The following is a 20258-nucleotide window of genomic DNA, read 5'->3' as shown; positions in this document are numbered from 1 at the left end:
GAAGCAAATTTTCTAAAACCACCTTTGTGCCTTTGACAGATTTCCATTTGTCTTTTTCTTTTTTTTCTCTAAATCATATTTCTTGCCATTTTATTACTGGTCAATAGTTAGAATGCTACTTTTTCGATTAATTTTTAAAATAGTGACTTGTTCTAGTTTGAAAGCTGCCAGAATGCACTCTACCAGAAATGGGATGGATTTTTAAAAGGGAATTTATTAAGTTGCAAGTTTACAGTTCTAAGGCCATGAAAATGTTCAAATTAAGGCATCAGAGGAAAGATACCTTAACTCCAGAGAAAGGGCTGATGAAGTTCAGGGTTTCTCTCTCATCTGGAAGGGCACATGGCAATGTCTGCTGGTTTTTTCTCCTCATTTCATAAGGCTTCTACAACTTTCCCCGGGGCTGTCCACTCTTGGCTCTTTTGGCTCTGGTGGTTCTCTCAAGCTTTTCCAAAATGGTTCTCTCTTAAAAGGGAATGAATGGATGGAGACACATCTCCATAGAAACCATCTAATCAAAAGTTATCACCCACAACTGGGTGGGTCACATCTCTATGGAAATAATCTAAAAGATCCCACCCAGCAATTTTGAGTGAAGATTAAAGACCTTGGTTTTTCTGGGGTTCACAATCGATTCAACCAGCACATGATTCATCCTTGTTGAGTTAGCTAGTCAATCACTTAAGATTGTTATTAGCTGCAGGTAACTGAAAACCTTACTAATCAAAGAAGCACCAGTGGATATTGTTTGAGCAGCTTGAGTTGTTGGGATGATTGTCTGAGTCAGTAGATCTCAGACTTGAGAACCAAATCTGTTTACATTCTTAAAAGTTATTGAGGACCCCCAAACAGCGTTTGTTTATGTGGGTTATATTTACTGCACTAAGGATTGAAAATGTTTTAAAAAATTAATAATTCATTTAAAAATAGCAGTAATAAATCCTTACTCTGTTTTCCAAAAAAAAAAAGTAATTCAGTGGGAATAGTGCATTGTTTTACAGTTTTGCAAATCATTCACATCTGAAGAGGAGCTGATTTTCATATCTGCTTCTGCAGTCAATTTGTTGGGCCATGTGGATTTGGTTCAGATACATGAAGGAAATGTGGCCGCATGCAAATAATGTAGTTGTATAAGGAAGGGACTTGGATCCCCTGCAAGGGCCTGAGGGATCATTTTTTCCCTCGTGTTTATTGAGTGAACAGATGGCTATACTACACGTCTGATTTTTGTTTTCAAAGAGAAAGAAGAGGGTAAAACAGTAGAATTGCTCTTCATCTCAGTATTCTCAAGTGGGTAATAAACCATTCTCAGACTGATCACTAGTTAAGGGGATTAACCTGACCATGACCGACTCAGAACTGGGGCTGCTCTATTGCTAGTATGGAATTTTTCTTCCCTGGGATTGAGAGAGCTCCTTCCACTGAGGTTACCAGATTTAGCAAAAAAAAAAAAAAAAAAAGTACAGGGTGCCCCATAGCCCAATATTACATGCATTTATCTGGCAACACTCTACCTCCCCCCACTACCTGAACAAATGGGATTCTGTCCGTAAGGAAGAGGGAGGAGCAGGGGAATGGTGGCTGACTAGGCAATGGAATGAGCGCTCCTCAGCTAGATTGACGATTCTGTAAATGACCTGGCCTCCATCTGGGCACAGCTGACATCCGATTGGCTAACTTGTCTGAGAAACTCTGTGCTCACACGTGTGAGAACACAGGTCGTGGTAGCTGCTCTTGAAATCATGGAGGGCACATTGATAGTCTTTATTTTAAATAAATATTTCGTTATGTCTGGGTTGCCGGATTCTGAAACTAAAAACCCCCAAATTTCTATGTCTAGTTCTGAAAAAAGAAAAAAAAGCTGAAAATGTAAAATCTGTCTTCTGTGAGCAATGCAGAAATGTGTTCGCATTCAATGTCCATCATGCTGATGTTTTAAGCCAGGCCATTGGAGAGTTTACTGTGTTTAGCCTCCAGCTGTTTATCTGGTTCATTTTATGGTCGAGCTGCCGCTACTAATTGAGGGTTACATAATGTAAATAAGATGAACAGGTCTAATTCTTCCTAGTAGATAACTAAGCTCACTGACTACGGTGCATTATAAATGTGAGCCTTCCACAGATTATTTTATTTCCTCTTGATTTGGGAATTTTGTTTTAAAGTCAAGGGCTTTCCATGGTGCATTATATGGGATTTTTACTTTCTGAGAAATGAAGCACTTTGTGCCAACTCACACACTGTATCTAATACTAACAGAGGTTGCTGTAGTAACTCTTGGCTATGTTTTTACCCTACTACCTAGACATAAAATACAATATCTCATTGCTAAGTGTGAGCAAACTCATTGCTGAGTTTGATTTTGTAAGAATATTAGATTTTAGTAGTACTTGTGTAGTATATAGACAACTTTTTAAAAAAGATGTGATCACTGCCTGAAATATTTAAAATTTTTTACATGCATGCATTCTTTTGTGAATTGAGAAAATTAAAAAAAAAAACGTATTTAGGAACAAAGACTTACATTTGCTTTCACGTCAGAGAAGTTTTGTAGATAATGATATAATCATATACTACCTAATTCTCCAAAAGAGGCAGCTACATATTTGTCCTAATAATTTTTCCCTAATCTGATCTGAATTTATATTTTTTCAACTTTGTTGAGATATAGTCATACATCACACAAACCATTTAAAGTATACAATCACTGGCTCACAGTATCATCACGTAGTTGTATATACATACCCATGATCAACTTTAGAATATTTTCATTATTCCAGAACAGAAATAAGAATAAAAAATAAAGCCCAAATCTTCCCATACTCTTTATTGCCCCCTATTGTTGACCCTTTGTATTAGTATAGAAAATGTGCTACTATTGATGCAAGAGAATTAAAATATTACTGTTAACTGTAGTCCATAATTTGCAGTAGCTATGCTTTTTTTCCCATGTACCCCTCTATTTCTATTTTTTTACATTTATAGTAGATCATGCAAAAACTTATTTGCATACATGACTTTAAACTACCACTTTCAATCAAATTCACCTACAGTATATCACTATTACTTATAAGCCCAATAATGAGCTACCATCACCTCTATCCACTCCCAAACATTTAAGTTCAATCTTGTTAACAATTTTGTACATATTAGGTAACTGCTCCCCCTTCTCTAATTTTTGTCTATTTCTAGGTACCCTATATTTTACGTTTCAAGACTCTGAGTTTACATGTTCTAATTAGTTCATATTGGTGAAATCATACAATATCTGTCTTTTTGGGTCTGGCTTAGTTCTCTCAACATTATGTCCTCAAGTTTCATCCATGTTGTCATAGGCTGCAGGACCTCATCCATTCTTACTGCTGCATAATATTCCATTGTATGAATATACCACATTTAGTTTGTTCACTCATCAGTTAATACATTCCTGGATTATTTCCATCTTTTGGCAAATGTGAATCATGCCACTATGAACATCAGTGTGCAAACGTCTGTTCATGTCCCTGCTTTCAGATCTTCTGGGTAAATACTGAGTAGCAGAATTGCTGGGTCATAGGGCAACTGAATACTTAGTTTTCTGAGGAACTGCCAAATTGTTTTCCACAGTGGATGTACCATTTTACATTCCCATCAGCAGTGAATAAGTGTTCGTATTTCTCCATATCCTTCCCAGCACAGGTAGTTTCCTGCTTATCTAACAGTGGCCAGTCTAGTAGGTGTGAGATGATATCACATTGTGGTTTTGATTTGCGTTTCCCTTATAGCAAATGAAGATGACATCTCTTCATGTGATTTTTAGCCATTTGTATTTCCTCTTGTCCAAATAATTTTCATCACTCAGTTTAGATGAGACACAGAATTAGGGTTTCCAGACAACATATAGGACATCCAATTAAATTTGTGTTTCATATAAACAATGAATAATTTTAGTATATATCAAATATTATGTGGGACATACTTATACTAAAAAAAATGTTGTTTATCTAATATTCAATTTTAACTATATGCAATATCTTTTATTGCATACACTGAACACAATGGATTCTGAAAAAGAAGAAATATTAATTATTATATATAATACAACATTTTAAAATGGGAAAATTTAATAAGAAATGTCCCATTCTGGCAATATGGTGGATTAAATAACCTGAACAATTCTCTTATAAGAACAACCACACTAGACAAAATATAAAACATATTTTCCACAGTATCACTGAGCTGGCAAGAATGTAAGGAATTTCTGAAATTAAAATCAAAGGGAAAATGAGAATCAGATTGGTAATTTCACCTCCAAGGATAACTGCTGAATCTTGGTGGCCTTAAACTTCGTATTTGACAATGTTAAGGGCAGGGGACAGGAGATGAAACCCAGGACCCAGCAGAGTTAGGGAGTCTAACAGGAGCCACTTGTAGAAATCTAAGGTAAAAAGAGGCTACATCCTCAGTTTAAGGGTGAGTTAGACAAACCTGCCACACCAAATACGACAGCAAATAAACTTGTCTGTTGTCTTTGTTTTCCAAGTGTTAAGGCAAATACCACACAATAGATTGGCTTAACAACAGGAATGTATTGGCTGACGTTTTCAGAGATTATATGGATTCCTTCTTCCTAGGGTTGGTAGCGTTCTGACTGGTCGGCTGTCCTTGGGTTCTTTGGCTTTCCCGTCACGTGGTGATGTCCTCTCCTTTCTCTTCTGGGTTCTGTTGACCTCCTGCTTGTGAATCCTCCCCATTATTTTTTCTATGAGGCCTCTAGTAATAGGATTAAGACTCATCTTGATTCAGTTGGGCCACCCTTTAACTGAAAAAACCCTGCACAAGGGCCTATTTATAATGGGGGCACATCCACAGAGATGGATTAAGAGTAAAGATGAGCTTTCTGGGGAACACAACTCAATCTGCCTCGTCTGGCTCCACCTTGATGCCCAACGGAAGGTGTTCTAGTTTGCGAGCTGCCAGAATACGATATACCAGAAAGAGAACGTCTTTTAAGAAGAGGAATTTATTAAGTTACACATTTACAATTCTAAGGCCATGAAAATATCCAAATTAAAGCAAGGTTATAGAAATGTCCAATCTAAGGCATCGAGGGAAAGATACCTTGGTTCACGAAGGCTGATGATTTTCAGTATTTCTCTCTTGAGTGGAAAGGCACATGGTGAACATGGTGATTCCTGCTAGCTTTCTCTCCTGGCTTCTTGTTTCATGAAGCTCACCTGGGGGCATTTTTCTTTTTCATCTCCAAAGGTCTCTGGCAGCATGGGCTCTAAAGCTTTTTCCAAAACAGTTTCCTCTTAATGGGCTTCAGTAAGCCACCCCACCTTGAATGGGTGGAGACACATCTCCATGGAAACCATTTAATCAAAAGTTAGCACCCACAACTGGGTGGGTCACATCTCCATGGATAATCAGAAAGCCTCACCCAGCAATACTGAATGAGGATTAAAGAATTTGGCTTTTCTGGGGGTACACAACAGATTAAAACCAGCACAGAAGGAAATAAACAATCCTTCCTGAGAATGCACATCCATGAGCTAGTCTTCATGTGATTTTTTCTTCTTTTGTTTTTTTTTTGGCATGGGCAGGCTCCAGGAATAAAATCTGGGCCTCTGGCATGGCAGGCGAGAACTCTGCCACTGACCCGCCATTGCACCACCCTCTTCATGTGATTTTGTGACCCAAATATATACTACCCACATATCCTGAAAGCCTCAAGCTAAAACTTGCTTTAAATGATCCAGGCTACTATGTCCCCCAGCACCTGGAAGAAGCAAACACAAATACTCTCTCAAGAAACCTACCTTTAACCCAAGTCCAAAAGAATTTCCACTGAAAAGATTCCAAGTCATGTAAATTTGTAGTCAAACAAACAAACAAACAAAATCACACAAGAAAAGGAAAACACACAGAAAAAAAATAACCATGGTCAAGAGCCAGCAGAAACAAGAGACTATTTTCTATATTTCTGCCTCTCTACTGCATGACCCTCTCAGTAGGGTCACTGTGATAGTTTTATGTATCAACTTGGCTTGGAAGTAAACACAAATTAAGGTGTCCCTCTAAAGGGATTTTGTAGATGAGATAAACATCTACAATCAATCGACTGTATATTAAGGAGATTATCTTGACAATGTGGTTGGGCAGCAGACCTACAACTATGTCAGATATTGGGATTATCAGACATAGATTCTATTATAGTCCATTGTATTCTATCCTATTCTACTCTATTGATATTTATAATAAATAAAGGAGAGTGTTGAAAATATGAATAAAGAGTAGGAAACTAAAAAATGACCAAGGAGATTTGGAAAAAAGTTAAAATGTCCAGAAATTAAAAATGTAATAATTGGAATTAGAAAGTTAATGTGATACTACAAATGAGACCTGAAAAGTAGAGATGAAGAAACGTTTCAGATACAGCAGAGAGGCAGAAATATGGAAAATATGATGGAGATGTTAAGAGATGATAGAATAAGAATGCCTAACATTTGCATAATGGGAATTCCATAAGAAAAAAAGAGAGGAAATGGGGTTGAAGAAAATATTTGAAAAGATAATGGTTGAAAATCTTCCAGAAGTAAAGAAAAACACCAACCCTCAGATTCTGTAAGTCCAATAAATCCCCAGTAGGGTCACTGTGATAGTTTTATGTATCAACTTGACTTGGAAGTAAACATAAATTAAGGTGTCCCTCTAAAGGGATTTTGTAGAGGAGATTAACATCTACAATCAATTGACTGTATATTAAGGAGATTATCTCAACAATGTGGTTGGGCCTCATCCAATCAGTTGAAAAGCCTGAAGAGCAAAACAGGTGTTTCTGAAGAAGAAGAAATTCTGCCTCAAGACTGCCGCGTCAGCTCCTGTCCCAGAGTTTCCAGCCTGCTGGCCTGCCTTACAAATTTCAGACTAGTCCGCTCCCACAATCGTATAAGTCAAATCCTTGACATAAACTGTATAAGCCAAATCCTTGGCATAAATTTACACACACACATAACTGGCTCTGATTCTCTAAAGAACACTGACTGATACAATCAATAAAAAGAAACCGAGGGCGGGCCACGGTGGCTCAGCAGGCAAGAATGCTTGCCTGCCATGCCAGAGGACCCGGGTTTGATTCCCGGTGCCTGTCCATGTAAAAAAAATAATAATAAAAAAAAAAGAAAGAAAGAAAAAGAAACCCACACCTAGATACACCATAATGAAACTGAGGAACAGCAGTAATAAAGAGACAATCTTAAAAGAAACCAGAGTCAAGAGGCTATTCTGGAGCCTACGCTTACACAATCTTTAGTAGGATAGTGCTAATTGCCATGGTTTGCTAAATCCCAACCAACATCTCTCCTGTGGACTCTTAAGAATTCCTAGGTCTTGAACTGAGACATTATAAAAGTTTCATGCACTAAGTTTGCTTTCCTGGAACCTATAATTTCCAGTGGGTTCCTAGGCCAGATAAATCTGGAACCCTAGAGGAACCAGCCTTTCCAAGATTATCAATTAATTACATCCCTTTATCCTTTAGCATCAAACCCATTCTCAGCATGAAAAAGTTAGAACAGGCATTGCCTAAAGATCCCTTTATAGTGGGAGAAGGATCAAAGGAGGAGGAGGAGTTATAGCAGAGGAAATAGGATTTAACAAACAAGTATGATGGCTGAGTCACTATATTGATATTTCTTCCAGCCTCCAGTGTTTTGGAGTAGCTAGAAGGAAAAATCTGAAATCATGGAATGGTAACCTAAAACAAATGCTGAAATCTGTAACTACTTGTTGAAGTGTACTTTGAAAATTATTGTTTTTTTCTTTCTTTTCTTTGTATATATGTTATGTTCCACAATAAAAAAGATTTTTGTAAAAAGAAAACAGAGGCAAAATAGTTTACTTATAAGGAATGGTTGAATTCTCTGCAGAAAAAACAAACTGTCAATCTAGAATTATGTACTTTGTGAAACTCCTCTTCAAGACTAAGGGGGCAACAAAGGATAGGTCAAGCCTACTTAAAATTAGGCCTAAGAGTCACCCCCAAGAGAACCTCTTTTGTTGTTCAGATGTGGCCTCTCTCTCCAGCCAACACAACAAGCAAACTCACCACCCTCCCCCTGTCTACATGGGGCGTGACTCCCAGGGGTGTGGACCTTCCTGGCAACGTGGGACAGAAATCCCAGAATGAGCTGAGACTCAGCATCAAGGGATTGAGAAAAACTCTAGAATGAGAGGAGACTCAGCATCAGGGGATTGAGAAAAACTTCTCGACCAAAAGGGGGAAGAGGGAAATGAGACAAAGTGCCAATGGCTGAGAGATTCCAAACAGAGTCAAGAGGTTATCCTGGAGGTTATTCTTACACATTAATTATATATCACCTTGTTATTCAAGATGTAATAGAGAGGCTGGAGGGAACTGCCTGAAAATGTAGAGCTGTGTTCCAGTAGTCATGTTTCTTGGTGATGATTGTATAATGAGACAGCTTTCACAATGTGACTGTGTGATTGTGAAAACCTTGTGTCTGATGCTCCTTTTATCTACCTTGTCAACAGATGAGTAGAACATATGGAATAAAAATAAATAATAGAGGGAATAAATGTTAAAATAAATTTAGTTTGAAATGCTAGTGATCAGTGAAAGGGAGGGGCAAGGGGTATGGTATGTATAGATTTTTTTTTCCGTTTTCATTTTATTTCTTTTCCTGAATAGAGGCAACTGTTCCAAGAAATGATCATGATGATGAATATGCAACTATGTGATGATATTGTGAATTACTGATTATGTATGTAGAACGGAATGATCAAAATAGGAACGTTTGCATTTGTTTGATGTCTTTTGGTATTTAAAAAAATAAAATAAAAAAATTATTAAAAAAAAAAAAAGAATGAGGGGGCAAAATAAAGACATTTTCCTATGAGCAACTATGAGAGTTTACTACCAACAGACCCCACTAAAGGGCAGTCTGAAAGATAACACTGGCTGTTAGTTCCAGATAAAAGGTTTGAGATATACAAAGGGATGCTAAGCAAAAAAAAATTGTGTGTGTATGTGGGTTTGAAAAAATATTAACTATAAATAATAGTAATAATAAGTAATAACTTATTATTTGTGCAATTAAATACAAACAAGATATAATTAAAATATAAGACATCAATAGTAATAAATCAGGAAGAGAAAGATCTAAGTTAAGTTGTTCTAAGGTTTTGGTATTTTTCTGATGGGGTTTAGGAAGGAAGAAAGAAAGAAAGGGGAACTGTATGTATTCCAAGCCAATAACGGATGAAACATGAAATGGGAATGGGCACTCAGCCCATTCAGAAGAAGGTAAGGAAGGAAAAGAGTAGAAATGTGGTAGGTAAGCAGTGACAGTGGTAGGGACTGGAGGGGACCCAGGCTGGGCTCTGCCACCTGAGATACGGCCATGGCGCCAGCAGGGAAAGAAGGCTGAGCAGCAGCACAGACCCGGTCACTAGGAACAGTCTCCCAATAGCGACCACTCCTGCCCCAGGAGCTGGCTGAGGCACGTGCTAGTCCTTCTGAGCGTGGTGCCCTGACGTCGAGCATGCTCAAGCACGCACAGGCATCCTGAGTTCCAAGAGGCCCAGGGGTGGAATGTGGCAGGGATGATGCCAGGAGGCAGCTAGTTCAGAAGTCAGAAGAGCTGTGTCTGGGAGGCAGGCTGCCGCGGGGGTGGGAGGTGCTGCAGTCAGAAGTCAGAAGAGCTGTGTCTGGGAGGCAGGCTGCCGTGGGGGTGGGAGGTGCTGCAGAGAGCAGGAGCCGGCTTGAGAAAGGCAGCCAGCAGGAGCTAGTTTCTGCACTTCCACGGCACTGGGGGTTCACAGGGATGCTATCATGCCGGACAGGTAACTGGGCCTGGTAACCGGGCAGAAATCAAGGAGGAATATCCAGTTTCTCTGGTAGCTCAGAATGTTTGAGGAGCCCCAAAAGCCCCAGTTCTTGGGGCTGGATTCCAGGCTTCCCGGTCCTGAGGAAGACAGACAGAGAAGGAAGGCAAATATAAAAAAAAAAAAAAAATATTGTCTCCACCGCACCCCCATCCCTCCTTTCCAATCATTCTCTATTCCAGGTCAGAAGCATTTTTATTTACATTTTCTACTCATGAATCTATATTCAGAGATCAATGTCCCTGCCTTTTTATGGAAATTTTTGGTACCAAATCATGCCTCGATAAGATTTTAAGTAAGCAACAAAACCAGATGAATCATGATGCTTTCTTTTTAGCAAACCTTTTCCCTAGGCAACAACTAAGTGGCAAGATAAATCCCTTTATTACTTTCACTGAGGACTTGCATAAGTCATTAGCAACCTAAAGAAATTTGGCAGGAAGCTATTGCAAGAAAGTTCAACAGTAAACGGGAACAAAAATGATGTTACGGAGTTTGCATTTTTCTGTGTTGATATACCATCTGAGACAAAGTATTAAATCTTCTTTTTTAAACCAGCAGCTCTGAGAACCCCCAAAATCATCCATTTATTCACTCAACATTTATTACGTCTTTTCTATGCCAGGCCCTGTGCTGGTGACAAAAATGTGAATTAGAGATGGTCCCAGATTTTGAAGGACTTATGACAGTAGTGGGAGTGAAATATGTAAAATAATTACTTACAAAATTATTTTTTGTAAGTAAAATATAATTCTGATACAGTGGATGAATAAGTGCTAATGTTTATTGTCAAACACTGCACAAAATATTCTGTGTCAGGAATCAACTTCAATAATCAAAGTTAATATCATTATTCGTATTTAATCTTCATGATAGGTATATGAGTAGGTATTATTATTGTCTTGATTCTAAAGATGAGAAAACTGAGCTCAGAGATGCCTACAAATTGGCTCAAGTCTTGCACAGTATGACTGGTAACATTAGCTAGTGTTTATTCTCCTCTCTATAACAAAGAAGCAGCGGACTGCAAGAAACTGAACTGTATCTGCATCTTATTTCCAACAGACTCATTCAATTTTCACTCACACACCCAAAAAAGTCAGGAAAATTTTATTAATTTAAAAAATTAATATAAAATTACAGCAAAAAAATATATAGAAAGAAGTCTGAACTTTAGTAACACAGCTGGAACAATCTGAAGCAGTAAGTGAAAAGATTTCGATTCAGTTGATGTTCTAGTAGGCAAGCTGCTGGAATGCGATATACCAGAAAAGGAACAGTTTTTAAAAGGGGAATTTATTAAGTTGATGGTTTACATGTTCTAAGGTTGTAAAAATCTCCAAATTAAAGCAAGTCTATAAAAATGTCCAAATTAAGGCACCAGCAAGAGGTTACCTTCACTCAAGAGAGGCCGATAAAGTTCAGAGTTTCTCTCTCAACTGGAAAGGCACATGGTGAACATGGCGACATCTGGTGGCTTTCTCTCCAGATTTCTTGTTTCATGAAGCTCCCGGAGAGGCTTAATTCCTTTTATATCTCCAAAGGTCTCTGGCTGCATGGGCTCTGTGGCTCTCGTGGCTCTGGAGCTTTTTTCCAAAATGTTTCCTCTTTTAAAGGATCCCAGCAAACAAATCAAGACCCACCGGGAATGAGTAGAGTCACATTTCAATCTAATCAGAGATTAATACCCACAATTGGGCACGTCACAGCTCCGTGGAGATAATCTAATAAATTTTCCCTGAATAGGCATTAAAAGAAATGGCTGCTTCCACAAGATGGATCAGGATTGAAACATAGCTTTTCTAGGGTGCATAATCCTTTCAAACTGGCACAGTTGGTTTTCTGTGGTTGTTGGTTTTTCACTAGTTTCATGGTGATGGAAGCTGCACACTTTTTTTTGAAAAGATGGAGAAACTGCTGAAGGTTTGGTTTTCCTGGCAGCAGACCAAAGCAAATACAAAATATGGGGATCTTTGCCCCTTCCCAAGATCTGGATGGGACATACTTTTGGAGGATGTGCAATGTTCAGTCATAAGTGTGACAAAAACTGACAAGCCGGGAGCTTATGCATTTAGTGAGAGAGGCATGTTTGTGTCCAAGAGACATTTTATTGTGAAGACAGGTGGTACCACCCTCTTACTGAAGGCACTGGTTCCCCTGGTGAAGTTTGCTAGGGAATCCAGTGGATTTGATTAAATTCAAAGCTTCTTTTGCTCTCATAAGAATTTTACGAAGCTTTCTCACACTGGAATTTCCAGGAAGAAACTGAGTTTCTTAATGCAATTTTCCAAATGGAACAGCATATGGTATTGTAGGTATGAATTCTGACTGTTAGTACGTGTATACTCTGCATTTCCCAGAGAGTCATGTAATTGGTCAGCCAGATCAAACCCTGGACATTCTGATGAGAGAGCTCGGCCCAGCAGGAATGGACCAGATCTACATGAAAGGTGGTATTACTGCAAAGGATGTCACTCACAAGAGTGCAATTCATGATCTGGTCCCAGTTCTGTCATTGGTGCCACACTGTTCCATCCTTGCGGGTATTCGATGAATGGAATTCAATTGGATGGAACTTATTGGACTAGTCACATCCTCCAGAATCGGAATTTTCTCATGTTAGCTTTGAAACAAATTTAAGTCAGTTCTCCCATGATAACCTTATCAGAAAAGTAGTGCAAGTGTTCAAGCCAGGAAAATTCATGATTACCTTGTTTGTGAATCAGAGTTCTAAATGTCGCACAGTGCTTTCTTCACCCCAGAAGATCGAAGGTTTTAAATGTCTTGATTGCCAAAGTGCCATGTTCAGTGATTACAACTTTGTTTTTCACCAGCTTTGCTAAGAATCAGCAGCAAGAGCAGGGTTGATTAGGAAAAATGAAAAAAAAAAAACCGATAAAAGAGAATGCACATAGAAGCAGGTAGTGGCTGTTTTGTAGATATTGATACTGGGGGGCGTTCTTTCCATAGCCACCCCCTGGGTAGTTGCAGGAAGCCCTAGTTATAATTATAGTGTAATCACTTTGAATTGTTGTATGCATTATTATATCAAAAAATTAGATCTTTTTTCATGAATGCTGTCTTCTGAGCTTAGGTATTCTATACCACTCTTGCTGTGAAATTGAAGTGTATATAGGAACCTTTTACTGTATGAAACTTTTCAACAATTGTGAAAACAATTCAATTTGATTTATGCATAGTGTTATAGGTATATGTCTACATATAAGCAAGGCTTTGTCTTCATGAGGTGTTGGCCTCAGCCTAAACATGTGAGAGTGTTCTATTAAACTGCTGCCTGAATTTTATATCCAGTTACCTCCAGTTTCTAGAATATATTCTCTAGAAACATTGTTATGACCAGTTTCGACTTCATACAGATGTATTTGCAACAACAATTACAGGTTTTCTTCCATTGAGTCAAAAGAAAAAAATTTGCACAAGTTGGTGTGTTGTGAATTGAAACATATTCCCCCACAAAGACATGTTCAAATCCTAACACCTGGTCCTGTGGACATGAATCCATTTGCAAATAGAATCTTTGAAGATGTTATTAATTAAGCTGAGGTCGAACTAGTCAGGTGAACCTTCATCCAATATGACTGGAGTTCTTATAAGCAGAGGAAAATTTGGACATAGGTAGTAAGAGACAGAAAGAGACAGATAGGGAGAGAGACAGCTATGACATGGAGGCAGAGAATGCGTCATACATTTCCAGCAAGCTGCCACCAATTAGAATCCTACTGATTTCAGAGAAAGCATGACCTAGGGCTTCTAGCCTCCAAAACTGGGAGACGATACGTTCCTGCTGTTTACGGTCGACTCGTCTGTGGTCCTTTTTTTACAGCAGCCCTGGCAAGTTGAGACAGTTGGTAAGTAGTGGGGCCTGGATTTGAACCTGGTGACCTGTAGCAGTCCAGGGAAGGTGTCGGTGAGAAGAAGAAGCATTGAAGAAGGAGGTGCTTCCTGCCAGGTAGGGTTGGGGTGATGGGTGAGGGGAGGGCAGTCCTAGAGGAGAGAAAGAAGAATGCGCAAGAAGACGGACCCCCCAGGCCTGTCAGGGGACCAGGAAGCAGTCTTGTAAGAACAGAACACTGGATGGGATGTGGGCAGCTGGAGAGAAGGCTGGAAAAGGGGGCAGGGGGCAGAGGACAGTGGTGAGTAATGTTGGGATTGTTTAAGCAATGGAGTGACAGAATCAAATTTGCATTTCAGAAAAATAACTGTAGATTAGAGAAAGGGAGGTCAAAAACTGTCTCCCCGTCTGGGGGAGACCAGGAAAGTAATGCCACTCCTAAGAGAACAACTTAAAGAAACTTGCACACATCTGCTCAAAAAGAGCAATGCAACGCTGCTTCTATTAGCAAAATATTCTAAATGTCTTTCAACAGAGAATAAATAAATAAATTGTGATTTAGTCACATAAAAAGATACCATATGGAGGTTAAAGCGAATGAATGAGGGCAACACATGTCAACAGGAAAAACAAATAAAATCAAGTGAAGAAAGCAAGTTGCAGAGGATATATACAGGATGATGCCATTTTAGTAAAGTTTGGAAACCTGCAAAGCAATGCTTTGAATTGCGTATGGGTATGTAATTATCTAGTGAAAGTATAAAATATACATGAAAATGATGAATAGCAAATTTATGAAAGCGCCCTGGAGATGAGGTTTGGGGATGAAGGGCTAGTCAAGGCACGCTTATATACTTATCTGTGGCTTTATTTCTTTGTTAAAAATGGCAAATCCGACAATGTTAAGATTTCGACAAAGCGGTAGTCAGAACCCAGCTGTTTGTTACATTATTCTCTACATGCAACAGTGAGTTTAATACATAGCTTTACAAATAAAAGTTAAGCTTGGAGGCAGTGCAATGGGGACTCAGTGGCAGAGTTCTCGCCTGCCATGCCAGAGACCTGGGTTCAATTCCCAGTGCCTGCCCACGCCAAAAAAAAAAAAAAGTAAAATTTAAGCTTGGATCCAGAAGTATGCACTTTCTCCAACAAAAAGAAAGAAAAAGTGCTCTGGCAACTTGTAGACCAGACCTAGGAAGGTGGGGGACGGCTGTAAAGTCCAAGCAAGAAATGATGGGGTAAGACTCCACGGCAGTGGCAGTGGGCGCAGGGAGGGCAGGAGATATGGGAAGCAGGTGACTGTTGGGGCGTGACAAGTGGGGAGAGAGTAGGGTGCAAGTGACGCCTAGCATTTTGGCTTGCATTCCTGAGTGGGTGGTGGGGCCAATTCCCCAAGAAAGGGAATGTAGAAGTTACAGGTTTGCTCGGGGTGTGGCAGTGGAGAAGCTCAGTTTCAGACATGTTCAGTCTGAAGTTCTTCCAGGAAGAAATATCCAATATGCAATTTGATATTCGGGCCAGGGGTAGAAATAGAAATTAGGTCATCACCAGAATTTGGGGGAGAAAATATAGATGCATATATACACAGCAATTAAAATAAATATTAATGGAAGATGAACTCAGGTACGAGCAGTATGCTATGTAAGTAAAATACAATCCTAACTTTTACTCATTGTGATTTATTTTTAAAAGACGTAGTAATCTGCCTCAAACAAATGACATGTCTAAGGTCTGGAGTTCAAGTTGACTTAACTACTCATCACCAAGAAGAGGAACTTAATAAAGATCCCTGGAAAATCTGTGATGTCTCTAGAGTGTGGTTTGGAACCAGCAACAAGGCATTACCAAATCACCTGTGGGAGATCAGCCTTGCGCTGGAAATCTAGCTCATGCCTAGAATCATCCGGGAGAATGTACAAAAGCAATGCAGATCCCAAATTGATTGAACCAACATTCTTGGAGATGGGACCTGGGAGAGGTCAGGCTGGTCATCAGCCCTGTGTGGGAGCCATGGTGACACTCCTGGACAGCTACCATCATCTGATCGAGTGGGGCCAGTCTGCTTCCAATTGACTCCAGATCCTTCCATTGGGACCTTGGGCAAGTGATTCTGTGTCTCCATTTCCTCACCTGTAAAATGAGGATTAAAATATTACCTACTCTTGAGGTCATTGTAAGGATCAAATGAATTAATTTACATTAACTACTTATAATAGTGTAAATATGCAATGAGTTAGTTATGCAAATATTATTTTAATAAACACATATGTCACTGCGGTACTGGAACATAATTTCCGCTAGCTAAAACATTATTATTTTTTAGCTGTTTATTTTGAAACACTTTCAAACTCATGGGACAGTTAACAGAAATAATACAAACCTCATACAGAGAACTCCAACCTACTCCTACCCCCTTGGATACCCAGATCCACCAACTTGAATATTTTGCCACATTTGCTGTTATCATTTTTTCTATCAATCCAGCTATCTATCCATACTTCCATCTACCAATCTAATTTCTGGACACTTGAGTGAAACTTGCATACATAATACTCCTTGAACACTTAATAGTGCAATGTACATTTCCTAGGAAAAAGGATATCAACTTATGTAACCACCTTAAGTGCAGTTATTAAGCTCAAGAGAGTTAAATTGATGCAAAACTTACAGTCTATATTCGGTTTTTTTCATATGTCCTAATAATGTTCCTTTGAGCCTTCTCTCCTCCCTTGCTTGCTCCTATCCAGAATCATGCAGTGCATTTAATTGTCATTGTCCCTCTAATTGCTGTTTTCTTAAATTGTGGTAATATATATATCACTTAAAATTTCCCATCTCAAGCACTCCCAAGCATACCATTCAAAGGGATTAATCACATTCGCAATATTGCATTACCCTCATGATCTTTCATTTCTAAAACTCTTCCATCTTCTCAAACTGAAATCTTACACCCATTACGCATTAATTCCCCACTCCCCCTGCTCCCTCTCTTGGTAACCTGTACTCTAATTTCTGTTTCTATGAGTTCACATATGCTTTGGATTTTTTTTTGTAGTTACCAAGGAGCTTAAAATTACATCCTAAATCTATAATAATTTCATTTGCTTTGATACCAACTTAACTTCAACAGTATATACAAACTCTGCTGACCCCATCTTTATGTAGTGCTTTGTCGCAGATTATGTTTTTACATTTTGAGTCAAAAACCACTGATTCATCATTGCATTTTATGCATTTGCCTTTTAGATTCTGTAGAAAGTAAGAAGTGGAGTTACAAACCAAAAATACAAGAGTTCTGGCAATTATATTTGCCCTTGTTATTCTCACTGGAGCTCTTATTTCTTCATGTGGTTTTGCTCTTTCAACCTGCACAACTCTCTTATAGGGACAATCTCAGCTTTTGTTTCTCTGGGAGTGTCTGCATCTCTTCCTCGTTTTTTTAAAATGTAATTTTATTGAGATAGATTCACATACCATACAAACTTGCCCTCATTTTCGAAAGACAGTTTTTGCCAGATACAGAACACTTGGTTGTCGGTTTTTTGCTTTCAGTGATTTGTCTTTCCACTGCTTTCTTACCTGCAAGGTTTTCAGTGAGGAAAACTGGCATTTAATCTTATTGACACGTCCTTGAACACGACTTGTTCCTTCCTTCTTGTTAATTTCAGAATTCTCTCTTTATCTTTGGCACTTGACAGTCTGATCATAATATGCTGCGGCATACGTTTATTTTGGTTTATCCTATTTGGAGTTTGTTGAGCATCTTGGATGTAAATATTCAGGACTTTCATTAAATTTGGGAAGTTTTCACCCACTATTTCCTTGAATATTCTCCCTGCCCCCTTTTCTTATTCTTTTCCCTCTGGGGCTCCCATAATATGTATATGAGTATGCTGATGGTGTCCCATGGTTCCTCACCTTTTGTTTACTTTTCTTCATTCTTTCCACTTTCCACTCCTCAAACTGGATGATTTCAATCATCTCAGCTTCAAGTTCTCTGAATCCTTCTCTTTTGCCAGCTCCAATCTACTATTGAACCCCTCTAGAGAATTTTTCATTTTTGTTACTGTAGTCTTCAGCTCTATTTGGTTCCTTTTCATAATTTTCATCTCTCTATTAATGTTCTCTTTGTGTTCATCTATCATTTCCCTGATTTCCTTTAGTTCTTTGAGATAAAAACTCTTAAAAAATCTTTGTCTGGCATGTCCCATAATGGTTTCTGATGCCTTAATATTCTCCTTTGTCTAGGCCATCACTTCCTGTTTCTTTGTCTCTTTGGTGACCTTTTGTTGAAATCTGGACACTTTGATATTTTAATGTCTTATTACTGGGATTTAGACTCCAAGTATGAGGCATTTGTTCCTTAAGCTTGTATCCAGGTAGAATTACGCCAGAGCTTTCCTTGATTGTCAGGAGCTAATAAAAGAAGGAGGAGGAGCAGAAGAAAAAGAAAACACCTTTCCCAGTCTTTGCAGATTGATCTGTATCTGTGTTCTCTTTTGAGGGCTTAACCATAAGTTTAGAGAATAGCTCCAGGCGAAGCTCCATGATCCTGTCCGTGCAGGTGGTTTTTCTTGAGTATGCGCATATGCCCTAGGGATTCCCCTATTTTACCCAATCCTGAATTCTTCCCTAGGAAACTGTTTCCTCGTGGCCCTGACCACTGCACCTTATGTCCTACAGCAAGCAATTCCTTTCCCCAGGTGGTCACTTGACTGCCCTCCCACAACACTCTGTAGGAGAGTTCCATCAGCTGCCTTCTATGTGCAGGGTAAACTCTAGGTTGGCAAGTCACTCTCGCTACCACCAGACAGATTGGGCCAGATATACATGCTCCCACTATGTGCACAGGGGCTGCCCAGGTAACCCCTCCGGACCTGGGAGCAGGGATCCACATTTGGAGTGGATCCAAAGCCCCAGGCCAAGCAGGCAACACGTGATGGATGGGCCAGCCAACACACCATAGGATCCTACCACTTTTAAATAGCCTTTTTTTGTGATTTGGTGCTTGACTGACCACACTCCTTTATCTGTTTTCTGGGACTTTAAGGAAGATACTTCTACTAGTTCTTGATGGTTGTCCAAAGCTTTTGGTGGGTCAGGGGGATGGAACCCTGAATGTCTCATTTTGCCATCTTGAACCTAATGATTTTTTTTTTTAGAAGAATAAAATTCTAGGGCAGGCCATGGTGGCTCAGCAGGCAGACTTCTTGCCTGCCATGCCAGAGATCTGGGTTCGATTCCCAGTGCCCGCCCATGCAAAAAAAAGAATTAAATTCTATACTTCAGTCCATTGTACTAAGACCTTCGCTTCTTCCTGCCTTCCAAGCCTCCTGTAGTTGCTTTTGCCTCTTTTATTTCTTTGGCATGGGAAACTTATCTGGTAGCTATTGGAAGTATGAAGGCATATTTTATACACCAACCAAGCCATTAAAGTTTTGGCATTTAATAAAAAATGGATTCTTATTTAAATGGCTCTTAGTACTATCCAGGTGCCCAAGCAGATTCTCATGATATTCAAAGTTTCTGGCATTTTTAGAGGCAAGATTTCCAGGATTAAGAAACTTGCTCCTAAACAAAACTAGTTTGTTGACTTCAGGCCCATGCATGCCCTAAAAAGCTAATTATATGGACTTTCTGAGCTTGAGGTACCATATTACACCCAGATTTTTTTGAAGGGGAAAATTCCTGAATTATTACAGTCCACATAGACCCCTAATACAAACAGGTTCATAAAGATTTAAAAGAACATGTGTCTATTATGGGCATACTCTTTAGCAATCTTTCTATCCACCTCTTACACTAAACATTCATGGTGGGTGTGTTTTATGAATATTGTGTTGAGTCATTTTGATACAGTTAGAATTTCCCTACATTGAAAGTTATTCAATAATATTAATTTCATGAAAAGTGAATAATTCTAAGATTTTTACCTCTTACATGGTTAATTTTTTCCAAACCATAACTTCGAGAGCCAAGTAAGACGAGGCTCACTGAGAGTAGGCATGAAATGATGCAACAGTAAAACTTCAACACATGAAAAGATGCCCAACATCACTCACGAGTCATTAGGAAAATGCAAATTAAAACCACAAAGAAATACGATTCCTAGAATAGATAGAACCAGAAAAACTGGCAATATCAAGTACTGACAACAATGCAAACCACTTGGAACTCTCAAACATTGCTAGCAGGAATGCAAAATGGTAAAATCACTTTGGAAAACAGTTTCTCTGTTTCTTACAAAGCTAAGCATATGTCACTATTTGACTCAGCAATTCCCACTCCTAGGTGTTTACTCAAGAGAAATGAAAGCATATGTTCTCACAAAAACCTTTATGCAAATATTTATGCCAGCTTTATTCATAATTGCCCCAACTTGGAAACAACCCAAATGTCCTTCAATGGGGAAATAGGTAAACAATCTATGGAATATTCATCTGTGGGAGGCTGAATCCTGCCTCCATCCACCAGAAATATCCATGTCCTAATCTTGGGAGCTTGCAAATGTCACTTTATA

The 20258-nt window shown here is 39.0% G+C and overlaps 1 pseudogene; it reads left to right on the top strand.

The window, feature by feature from the left end:
- The first annotated feature begins 9832 nt into the window (after positions 1-9832).
- LOC143652741 (S-adenosylmethionine decarboxylase proenzyme pseudogene) lies at positions 9833-12753 on the top strand (annotated as a pseudogene).
- The last annotated feature ends 7505 nt before the right edge of the window (positions 12754-20258 follow it).

Source organism: Tamandua tetradactyla, chromosome 12 (genome assembly GCF_023851605.1).
Source record: "Tamandua tetradactyla isolate mTamTet1 chromosome 12, mTamTet1.pri, whole genome shotgun sequence".
Classification (NCBI taxonomy): Eukaryota; Metazoa; Chordata; class Mammalia; order Pilosa; family Myrmecophagidae; genus Tamandua; species Tamandua tetradactyla.
Note: the sequence above shows the minus strand (reverse complement) of the source record. Positions and strands in the feature narration are given on the sequence as shown.